This window comes from Schistocerca nitens, chromosome 9 (assembly GCF_023898315.1).
Source record: "Schistocerca nitens isolate TAMUIC-IGC-003100 chromosome 9, iqSchNite1.1, whole genome shotgun sequence".
Lineage (NCBI taxonomy): Eukaryota > Metazoa > Arthropoda > Insecta > Orthoptera > Acrididae > Schistocerca > Schistocerca nitens.
This window is the reverse complement of record NC_064622.1, coordinates 19,084,183-19,096,885: the sequence shown is the minus strand read 5'-3', so window position 1 is coordinate 19,096,885 and position 12,703 is coordinate 19,084,183.

Below are 12,703 nucleotides of genomic sequence, written 5' to 3'. Positions count from 1 at the left end.
TGTGTGTGTGTGTGTGTGTGTGTGTGTGTGTGTGTGTGTGTGTGTCTCAAGGAAGGTTAGGTTAGCCTTAGCACTGCCTTCTGCTTTATCATTTTGCTTGACACAAGAATGCCTAATTAGGCTGGCGACCGGTTTCAATATGTAATGTAACAACTTGCTTTTGTGTTGGGAGAACGTCCGTTCCTGATCGACCGTTTACTGTTGGTTATACTTTGCTGGGATGTTTCGGAAACGAATCCCGGTTTGATTGTCCTGTTTCCATTAGGTTATCTCACGGTCACAGCTTTCTCAAAAATTCCTCGCAGAGGTATAACGTTAGCATCGATTGCCGTTTAAGTCGACCAGTGTTACAGTTACAAGCTGTAGTCGGTGAAGCGTCTGACAACGGCCGCACTACGTTGCTGCATTTGGATCACGAGGTCCCGGGTTCGATTCCCGGCCGCGTCGGGATTTTCTCTGCCCTGAGACTGGGTGCTTGTGTTATCCTCATTTCGTCATTATCGTCATCATCATTATTTGTGGCAGTGGTTAGAGTGGGCTGTGAAAAAAATCGAACTGTGTAACAATTGGGACTTTGTACGGGTGCTGATGACCGCGCAGTAGAGCGCCCCACACACCAAACATCATCATCATCATGATCATCATCAACGGCCGCATTATGCACTTACGATCTCACCTCTAATAAGCATAAAGTCCAGCCCAAAACACAGTGGCCATTATCTTATGTGTGCTCACAAGGGAACTTCCCCATCGCACCCCCCTCAGATTTAGTTATAAGTTGGCACAGTGGATAGGCCTTGAAAAACTGAACACAAATCAATCGAGAAAACAGGAAGAAGTTGTGTGGAACTATGAAAAAAATAAGCAAAATATACAAACTTAGTAGTCCATGCGCAAGATAGGCAACTTCAAGGAGAGAGTGAGCTCATGAGTGCCGAGGTCCCGTGGTTAGCGTGAGCAGCTGCGGAACGAGAGGTCCTTGGTTCAACTCTTCCCTTGAGTGAAAAGTTTACATTCTTTACTTTCGCAAAGTTATGATCTGTCCGTTAGTTCATTGACGTCTCTGTTCACTGTAATAACTTTTGTGTCTGTGTTTTGCGACCGCACCGCAAACTTGCAGTTAGGAAAATATTAATTGACCTTGTTATTGAAGTCGCGAGCTATATTTACTGGATTCATATTGCCCACGGACTACATCTCACGTTTTTAATGCACTCTCCTCCAAAGTTGCGAACAGTGAACTGCCAGCCAGGGAGCCTCGTTAGCAGGAATACTCTCTCTTCCGTGCGCTGTAGTCGACTGAGGGTCGTGTGTTTCCATGTTTGTTTAGGTGTAGCGTCCCCATACTACGGCGCAGTTACCTCGCATGGGGCGGACAGATAATAATTGTCTGAAAATAAAAAATTAAACTTTTCACTGGAGGGAAGACTTGAACCATGGACCTCTCGTTCCGCAGCTGCTCACGCTAACCACAGGACCACGGCGCTGACCAGTTCATATGCTCCTTGAAATTGTATATCTTGCGTATGGACTACTCGGTTTATATATTTTGCTTATTTTTTTCATAGTTCCGCACAACCTCTTCCTGTTTTCTCGACTGATCTGTGTTCCGTTTTTCAAGGCCTATCCACTGTGCCAACTTATAACTAAATCTGAGGGGGGTGCTATGGGGAGGTTCCCTTGTCAGAATTCGACTTTCTATGTTTTGTTTTGTTGCGCATTGAAAATCATGCCATTCCATTGACAGTTGGTTTGTTTGTGAGTAACCCTGGGCTCGTCACCAGTAACAGAGTGGCTCAGAAACTCCTGTCGTACCAAGTGGGAAAACTGCAGCTCTCGTTCGTTGTTCTCAGTGTTCGTCTGTCAAAAGCCGAGGAAACCACCAGGCACTCTCTTTTCTGTAGCCCCATTTGATGAAGAACTGATCGTAAAATTTCAGCAAAGGACAAATCAATCCATTCACAGTCAAACATCTACCTTGTTCATTTTCTTCTCAGTCTTTGAATTAGTCCGTCACAACTTAGGTCGGCCTGATCTATATTCATCGTGAATATTCGTTGACCCGTCATTAACCACAACACGCCAATTTCGTAATGCAACTTCGTCACATTTCCATAAACTTCGATTATCTGTCTGTAGATTTCGACAGAGTTCACACTTTTTTTTTTGTTTTTGTTTTAAGAAACTACACTACAAACCTCACACTTGGCGGGATGGTTATTTTTGTCACAGTTTATAAAACCGTCTACAGAAACTGTAAACAACCATTCGCTGTAAACGTCTAATTCGTGCCAACGGTTAGAAAGACATATGAAACAGCGGCGGGCTTGAGGGTGGGGGTGGGGTGGGGCGGGGGGAAAGATCCGCGGATCGCCAGGTCGAAAAGTTCTTCACTTTTAGAAGATCCCTCACACAACTCAGGTGGTAAATTCTCAGTACCCTCCAAACTGCAAATTCAACGCGATAGGTATAGATGGTGCAACGAAACAGCAAATTTCAATAACGGCGAACCGTCTATCCATCATCAATAGTTTGTTCGTAATAAGCTGCATTTCTGTGTTTCAGTGTCAGTAATTTCGGTTGATCACTATTATTTTGTTTCGCAATTTACTACTTCCACGTGGTTCTTCTCACTGTCATCAACCGCCGCAATCAGCCGTTTGACGTGCTCAGCTGTGCCGGCCGGAGTGGCCGAGCGGTTCTAGGCGCTTCAGTCCGGAACCGCGCTGCTGCTGCGGTCGCAGGTTCGATTCCTGCCTCGGGCATGGATGTGTGTGATGTCCTTAGGTTAGTTAGGTTTAAGTAGTTTGAAAGGTGGCTACACTGAGCCACAGCGCCAGAGATCGCTAGAGAGCATTGTTCCGCCGCCTCCACTGGCAGAGTGATTATTGAGATGTCGTAGTAGTCAGTGCTTGTCGAGGACTCGTGGTAGTCAGTTGGTGTTCAGATGTGCTAGTAGCGAGTGCTTGCTGAGATGTGATACTGAAAAGTTCTTGTTGAGATGTGGTAATAGCGAGACGGTGTGGAGATATATTGTAATTATGAGAGTGATTTTGGTCAATATATGAAGGTAACGAAACTTGATTTATTTTTCATTATTTCCATGTTTTAAATAATGTGTCATTACAGGTTCAGTCAACAAAGCATCTGGCTTGTGTTCTTGGATTAGAGTGTAATTGTGGTTCTCTTGAGTAATTATGGTATTTGTATTTTCTTTAATTAATTCAGTATAATGTTATTTAAAAATTGTTGTGTTGTTGAAGAAGAACCGTGCCAGATGCGTACGTTGAGTCATACTTCCACACACAGAACAGTTACACTTGTGCTTTGGTTTCGTAGGTTTTATAGTTGCTGGGGACTTAATTAATTAACTGTGTTAATGAAAATTTCCATTTCATTCTTTGTTATTGTTCTAAGCAGTCAGATTGCGTAATAATAATAGTCAGGGCCAACCGTTACGAGACTTCGTAATCGGACAGACAGCTACTAAAGCAGAAATTAAAATTATTTGCATTCAATATTTTTATTAAGCCCCCATGCACGTGGCGACCCTGCCAGGATCGTCCCTTGGAATTCTTCTGATTGTAAAAATAGTAGACAGTAGTATTGTTGTAGTAATTTGTAGTTTAGTAATTGTAGTCTATATTGCATGTGTAGATTTGGTAATTGGCATTCTTCTGATGGTATTTTTCAAAATTTAATATTGGTTGTCTTGTCTATGGGTTTGACAAATTAGTGCAATTATTTCAATTGTTCGTTAATCGTGTTTGAAGGAAGCGTTTCGTGTGAATGGTATTGTTGGTGATAACGTGTTATATTCTCTGTAATTTTCGTACTGTGACGAGTTTTGTATGTTTTGTAAATGATTACGCGATCGATGAAAAAGGCAAAAATGATGGATAGTCACAATGACGAAATTGTTGACATGGCGAACTCGCCAACACAGGACAACAGTACGATAAATAATGAAGTTGAAAACAATTTAATAAGCAGGGAAAATAGTCCAGAACCCTTTCAAAATTTTTCTCAATCAGAAAATTCAGAGAATACGAGATTACCGATAGAAGATTCTGGAATAGTATCGAACACAGATAGCTTTACAGCTATGACGAAGGAAACTGGTTTTGCGGGAAATGTTAGGGGCGAAAAGAATTTCGAACTGGCTATTATGGAGCAGTTGTTGGGTGCAATATTAAATATGGGATCACAGTTACGATCTGAAATTAAAACTGATATAGCATCTGAATTAAAAACAGTGGCAACACGTTTAGAAACAGATATGGGAACAATGGAATCACGGTTAGACTCACAAATAGGAACAATTAGAACTGAGATGGGAACAATGGAAACACGGTTAGATTCACGAATAGGGACATGTTTCAAAAACATGAAAGATGAATTAAAGAAAGAAATCAGAGAAGAAGTACAACCGATTTTGAATTCTCACAATAATAGATTAATTGCAGTAGAGATTAGGCAAAGGGAACAGGATAGAGAACAGGAAGAAAGAGATCGCGTGATAGTACAAAAATTTTCAGAGCTAAATTTACAATGTGCACACGATAAGGAAGAGATATTTGAGAGAATCGAGGAATCCGTACCAAATGACAGAATAAATAATCTAACACAACAATATGAACAGTTAACTACCAAATGTGTCAACACTGAAACCCAAGTCGCGACACTTACGGAAGACGTAAATAAACAGAAAGAACAATTAGGTGACTTATCGGAAAGAGTTGAGGAGATTTCAGATAAATTGACAAATCTTAGTTTACATGGGGACAGAGATTCAGATGATACAGCTCCATTACCATTTGCAGAAACCGAAGAGTACCAGAACATAAATAAGCATGTTGAAAATCAGGGAAAGTTTAATGAACGCGTTAAAAGGGAAGTAGAGGCATTACGAAAGCAAGTCAAACAAATCGAAGGTGAAATCGTAGGAAAAGACAGCAGAAGAAATTTAGAATCACAGATAGCAGAGGGCTTTGAAGAAGATAATTTGTTTCATTTACGGGACGCAACAAGAGAGCGCCAGGCGCGCGAACTTGACAATAATCGACATTCAAACTGGGACAGACGCGGTAGGTCTTTGTCGCCACGAGGCGAAAACTTTGACTATAAACACTTTTTGACTGTTCGGAAATTTAAGATCTTTTGCAATTCTAGGAATGACATACGTCCATATTCATGGTTGGATCGATTTACGTGCGCACTTCCGCCAGATTTGCCACTGAGTCACAAACTGAAATTTATGTGCAGCTATTAAAGTCCTCAGGGGATTCACTACACTAAGTGAATATGTGTCGTAGCGATCACAGGGCCCCGAGCTGTAGTGGTGCTATTTCCCTTTTAGTTTTCTGCACCGCTGCCTATTCTTTCACTATTCTTTGCATCTATAAAAACAACTCTTCTACTATCAATCTATCTAGACAGTAGGTAAAGAATAACCAGATTTGACTGTTTTACCCAAAAGTGACTTTGGAAATTACCATTTCGACTTACTATATTTTCTGCAGCATTCATTCGTAATTTAAATGAAATTTTACCTGTTTATCTTCGTGACAATATTACTTCATATGTTGACGATATTCTTATTGCTAAACGTTCTTGGAATGAGCACAACAAAATTTTGGATTCATTATTACGCATTTTTGCACGAGTTGGCATGACAGTGAACTTGGAAAAATCTGAATTTGGTCGTTCTCAGGTGAAATTTCTCGGTCACATTATTTCTACAGAAGGTATTCTCCCTGATCCAGAGAAACTAGACGCTATTCATAATTATGCTGTTCCTACCACAAAACGTGATGTTCGTAGTTTCCTTGGTGTCTGTAATTTTCTTAGACGCTTTGTTAGATTGGACAATTTGGCCACACCTCGTTTATGTGAATTATCTGGAAAAAATTCTAATTGGTGTTGGGATGAGGAAGCTCAGTCAGAATTTGAACAACTTCGTGATGCTTTAGTTGCTGCCCCACTTCTTTCACATCCGGATTTATCTAAAGATTTTTGTTTGGCGACGGACTCATCATACAAAGGCCTAGGTGCACATTTATTTCAAGAGATAGAAGAAAACGGCGTTGTAGTACAGAAAACTGTTGCCTTTGGAAGCCGTGTTCTCTCTAAATCAGAGAAGAATTATTCGATTACGGAACTTGAAGCTTTGGCTGTTGTATGGGCCTTCACAAAATTTCGCACATTTTTGTTTGGCAGACATACTAAGGTTTACACCGATCATCGAGCTCTGGAATTTCTTATGTCGACAAAATTAACTCATGGCAGATTGACACGATGGGCGTTGTACCTACAGGAATTTGATTTTAGCATTGTTTACATACAGGGATCTTCAAATATTGTTGCTGATGCTTTATCACGTGCACCTATGGGTTTGAAACAAAGTGCCGAAGAGGACGGCAAAGAAAACCATTATTGTTTGATGTACATTCAAGGTGTTGCGTTTGAGAACTTTATTTCGTCTTCGCTCCAGGACATCGCTAAGGAGCAAAATAAGGATCCAATCTGGAAGGACATTAAGGAGAAGTGGAGGAGAAAGGAAAGCGTAGCGATCAGACAGTATTATTTAGTTCGCAATGATATTCTTTTCAAACGAAAATCGGTCGACAACTCTGTTTGGTTAGTTTGTATTCCTGATGAGTGGGTCAATAAATTGATTTGGTACACACATTTCAGTTATGCGCACTTTGGTCCCAGAAAATGCTTTCATAAATTACGAGAAAATTGCTACTTCAGTAATATGGAAAAACGTATTCGATCTGTTCTTGCCAAATGCAAATTATGTCAAAAGGCTAAGCCGCCAACAGTTTCTCACAGAGCACCGTTGTTTCCTATCATTCCAGCGAAATTAAAAGACATGGCTGCAGTCGATTTGTTCGGTCCAGTGGTTCGTTCTACTAATGGTTTTGCGTACATTTTCGTAGCAGTGGAGTTGACATCAAAATATGTGTGTTTTACACCTTTACGCAAAGCAACAGCTCGTTCAGTATCTAATGCTTTCATCAAACATTTTCTTAAAGAAGTGGGTCATGTTGATGAGGTTATATCAGATAATGGATTACAGTTTCGCTCTAAAATTTGGCTTCGTACTCTACGGCGTCGTAAAATTAAACCAATTTTCATTTCACTTTTTCACCCTCAATCTAACGCTTCAGAGAGATGGATGAAGGAAATCAATAAATTGTGTCGTCTTTATTGTCATCAGAATCACAGAACGTGGGATCAGTATCTTCATATTTTTCAAAATATTCTGAATGAACTCCCTAATGATTCAACTTCTTTACCGCCTACACTGATATTAAAAAATAAAGCACCGACAAATCGCATTTCTGAAATTGTTCCTTTTCCGCCTTCACGGAAACTGCGGCATTCTGAAGTTGTCAACCTGGCTCTACGAAATATTGCGTCTGCGGCTGCTAGAAGAGAGAAATCAGCGAAACGTCCTGGTCGTTTAAAAATTTTGTCAGTTGGTCAAAAGGTGTTAATTAAATCTCATCGTTTGTCTCATAAAGGAAAAGGCTTGTGTCGCAAATTCTTTCTGCTTTATAACGGTCCATATAGAGTTCGCAAAATTATTCATGATAACACTGTTGAAGTAGAAACTCTTAAATCTCGGCGCTCTAAGGGAATACATCATATATCGAACGTAAAAATTTTTGTAGAATGACATACTTTAGAGAAACTAACAGCTACGTAAACATGCGGAGAATGCAAGAGTACCGCGCTGTGTTTTGGCGGCGGCACATACTCAAAGCAACAGTCAGTCTGCGCGCCGCACAAGGCAGTCGTTGACCGCAAACAATCACTTCCTACGTCACGCGCCTACAGCTGATCGAGCGCTCAGTGCGAATGCACTGACAGACGTAAATAAATACACAGTTTAATTTCTCCGAATAAATTCTGTATAAAGCTATAAGGACTTCATAAATTATGTTATTAACGTTCAGTATTTTTCAGGATACGGTTGTATAAAGTATTTAAGACCTTCAGGTAAATTCTGTGCGTGTCCGACGTTAAGACGACTTGCTTTGGAGAAAATATTCAGGAAGAAGGTCATTTCGAAGAAGAAAGTAATAAACAAAAAAAGGTAACGGTTAATTGAGTTTATTTTTCAGGTAACATAATTCCACTTAGGTACGTACTTCAGACGTAATTTGCTGCTTGCGATTACGTGATTCATACTTTGTGCTAATTTCATGTTCTATGAATTTACTAGTGAAGCGACGTGCTTACGCATATTAACTGATTTTGACAATGATTAATTAATGAACAGGGTTGTTATTTGTATATATTATGCATCGCTTGGCTGCTATGCTTTTTCACTGATGTCATATTTTTCTATTATGTGCCTGCTGTGCTTATTTATTTAAATTATAATTGTCACCTGATTAATTGTGCTGATGTGGTTAGATATGTAACTTATACTTTGTGATTTATCTGCTTGCGCCTTCATGTTTACTTATTAAGATTACATATAAACATTTATTTGCTTATGCTGATATGATGCTAATGACCTGTTTATTATGATAGATAACATATTTGCTGCCTTGCTTATGGATTGCATATTTACACATTTCTGTTTTGTCGTCATAACTACTCTTCAATTTAGTATATAGAAATGCTGATATACTGTGTACAAACATAGAGACTAGGTTACACTATGGTATTAATTGTAGATTGTTCGCTTGGCAGAGCCTTGTTATAGGGATTGTGCTGCATCCACTTGTTGACATTCTGTTCTCTACTGGTATATTTACTCGCTATTGCATGTTTTGCTTACGCTCAGTGCCTTATATTTTTAAGATAAGAAAATGAACTGCTATAATTCGACGAACGACATTAGTAAAAGAAAGTCAAATAAGTCACATGAGCTGAGGTTTTATGGAAGCTGTATAAATTTATGCTAATAGGAAGGAAGCTAACGACATGACAGACCAAAACTAGGTTTAGACCATTGACAGTATTACACTGCATTTTCGTGAGCAATTGAAATAGGAAGTGACAATTGACACAAAAAATACTCCACATGTTTGCTTCTGCTATGATTCTTGAAGTGGTGTACACACTGTGAAATGTTATGATCATTCACACTCCGTAATCGTACTTAATTACTGAGAGTTATTCGAACTAAGGTCTGTTAGAGGTCATGTATGCATTTCTTTTATTTAATAATGGACAAGGAACCAAAATGTATCTTATAATTTATAATGAGTAGAAAATTTGGGTCAGATGGATTACACAGAGGTTGTGTGTGGACACTGTGTCTTCGGATTGTATGGGATGATGAATTGAAGTTGCACTAGGATTTTGTCTGTACTTGTTCAAGGAGACTGACTAGAGGAAAGAGTTGTTATGGAAGTGAAATGATATTGGTGCTGAGGTTTATATGTATCGACGTATTATTGAGGTATTGAGATTAGGTGAAGTAGATGATTATTGGAGTTTTCGTGGACAAAAGGTAAGATAAATGATATTGATGATCGACGTATTGAAAAGGTATTAGTGAAGTATTGAGATTAAGTTGATGATTATTGGAGTTTTGGTGGATAAGAGGTAAAGTAAATGAGGAGCATATTTTTTTTTGTTGGTCCATATGGAACAAGGAGGATAAAGATGGCAGACTAGAACACTCAAGTAGAAGGAAGATTGTCTACACACACACTTTGTCAAATCACTAAGCAGTATACACTTTTTTTTTTGAAGAGAGGAAGTATTTGCATATCTTGGCTCACTGACAGTTGTTCAGCAACAGTACAATTTGATCTGGCTTGGCAAACATTGGTCTAGACATGATGACTATGACGTTGACTAACTATTATTGACTGTTATACATTGCTGCCACTACTACTTGATACACATAATGAACATAAAATTTCGACAGAATTGCATTTACACAGTTAACACTATTCAATTACACAGTAGCACTAATGTGGATGAAAGATGAGTGAGTGTGTTTTGTGTGTTTTCCTTTTATAATCCCAGAGAAGTGATCCCAACCTATCTCCTAAATATTATTTCACTTGTTTGTTGTGGCTTGCACTGACACCCATAAATATTATAGGTTAACTGTTATTGTGTACTGTAATAGTTAATGTGACAATTACCTGATATCATTTGTGTGTTTATTATGATTTGTATGTTTAGTGTAAGAGCATTGATTATATTTTGTTAAAGAAATTGTATGTGCATTCAAACTATTGTTCATGGCTGAACTGTCTCAGTAGTTATGGTGAATAGTATGGACTGTTACTTGCACTTTTTCTACATGATTGGTGCCACAAGGACATGTTTAATTTCTGCTGATGAACTGTGTGATCAGTGATTGTAAAAAAAATTATGGACTGTTACTTGTACTTTTTCTACATGATTGGTGCCACAAGGACATGTTTAATTTCTGCTGATGAACTGTGTGATCAGTGATTGTAAAAAAATTATGGACTGTTACTTGTACCTTTTCTACAATATTGGTGCCACTAGGACATGTTTAATTTCTGCTTATAAACTCTGATGAACAGTGTGATCAGTGACAGTGTATTTTATGGAACTGCTTCTGCTGAGAAATGTGACTTGTTGCTGTGTGCACCTGATCAACATTGCTGGTGCCACTAATGGACTGCTTCTACTGAAATGGTGTTACTTGTTGGTGTCTGCACCTACTCAACATTGCTGGGTGCCACTGATGGACTGCTTCTAATGAAAAGATGTCACCTGTTGATGTCTGCACCTGCTCAACATTGCTGGGTGCCACTGATGGATTGCTTCTACTGAAATGAAGTCACCTCTTGCTGTGTGCACCTGATCAACATTGCTGGTGTCACTAATGGACTGCTTCTACTGAAATGGTGTTACTTGTTGGTGTCTGCACCTACTCAACATTGCTGGGTGCCGCTGATGGATTGCTTCTACTGAAATGAAGTCACCTGTTGCTGTGTGCACCTGCTCAACATTGCTGGGTGCCACTGATGGATTGCTTCTACTGAAATGAAGTCACCTGTTGCTGTGTGCACCTGATCAACATTGCTGGTGCCACTAATGGACTGCTTCTACTGAAATGGTGTTACTTGTTGGTGTCTGCACCTACTCAACATTGCTGGGTGCCGCTGATGGATTGCTTCTACTGAAATGAAGTCACCTGTTGCTGTGTGCACCTGATCAACATTGTGGGTGCCACTGATGGACTGCTTCTATTGAAAAAATGTTACTTATTGGTTTTTGCACCTGTTGACCATTGCTGGGTGCTACTGCTGGAACTGTCAACTGCTTATTCTTGGGCTATGGAAAGCGTTTATGTGAATATTTGTATAAACTGATTTTTTGTGTATTACTGTTTGTGGAAAGTTATGAGACTCTTACCTGCACATATTCGTCATTGCTGACGCTATTGATTGAACTGTTTAACCACATAATACTTGTATAAACTGTTATGTAAAGTCACATGTATGAAAGAATTTGTATTGCTTACTGTATTCTATATAATAGGTTATTGAAAGGTCAGTGCAAAGCCAAATTTTTATCTAGTTATATGATATTTACGTATTAATATTATCTTTTATTTTTGTCTATATTTTTTTGACGAATTTGGTGGTATTTTCACCACCAATGCTGGCAAAAATACCATCAAATTCTAGCCGTGGAGGAAGGGCATATGAAAGGTGGCTACACTGAGCCACAGCGCCAGAGATCGCTAGAGAGCATTGTTCCGCCGCCTCCACTGGCAGAGTGATTATTGAGATGTCGTAGTAGTCAGTGCTTGTCGAGGACTCGTGGTAGTCAGTTGGTGTTCAGATGTGCTAGTAGCGAGTGCTTGCTGAGATGTGATACTGAAAAGTTCTTGTTGAGATGTGGTAATAGCGAGACGGTGTGGAGATATATTGTAATTATGAGAGTGATTTTGGTCAATATATGAAGGTAACGAAACTTGATTTATTTTTCATTATTTCCATGTTTTAAATAATGTGTCATTACAGGTTCAGTCAACAAAGCATCTGGCTTGTGTTCTTGGATTAGAGTGTAATTGTGGTTCTCTTGAGTAATTATGGTATTTGTATTTTCTTTAATTAATTCAGTATAATGTTATTTAAAAATTGTTGTGTTGTTGAAGAAGAACCGTGCCAGATGCGTACGTTGAGTCATACTTCCACACACAGAACAGTTACACTTGTGCTTTGGTTTCGTAGGTTTTATAGTTGCTGGGGACTTAATTAATTAACTGTGTTAATGAAAATTTCCATTTCATTCTTTGTTATTGTTCTAAGCAGTCAGATTGCGTAATAATAATAGTCAGGGCCAACCGTTACGAGACTTCGTAATCGGACAGACAGCTACTAAAGCAGAAATTAAAATTATTTGCATTCAATATTTTTATTAAGCCCCCATGCAAGTTCAAAGTTCTAGGGGACTGATGACCTAAGATGTTAAGTCCCACCATGGTGCTCAGAGCCATTTGAACCTTTTTTTTTGTTTTTTTGTTTTTTTGTTTTTTTTCTCAGCTGTATAAAGGCCTCCTGTTGAGCCCGCAGGTGTCAGAACGTTTCAAAAATTCAAAAATGTATGCGAGTCGTGTAGCTGAGTCGGAACGTGGGTTCCAGCTCGATATTCGCCTACTTGCCGCTGGGAAACCGCCTAGAAATCCCGTCCAGGCTGGGCAACACACCGGGACTCGTCACTAATTCGGCGGGTGGTC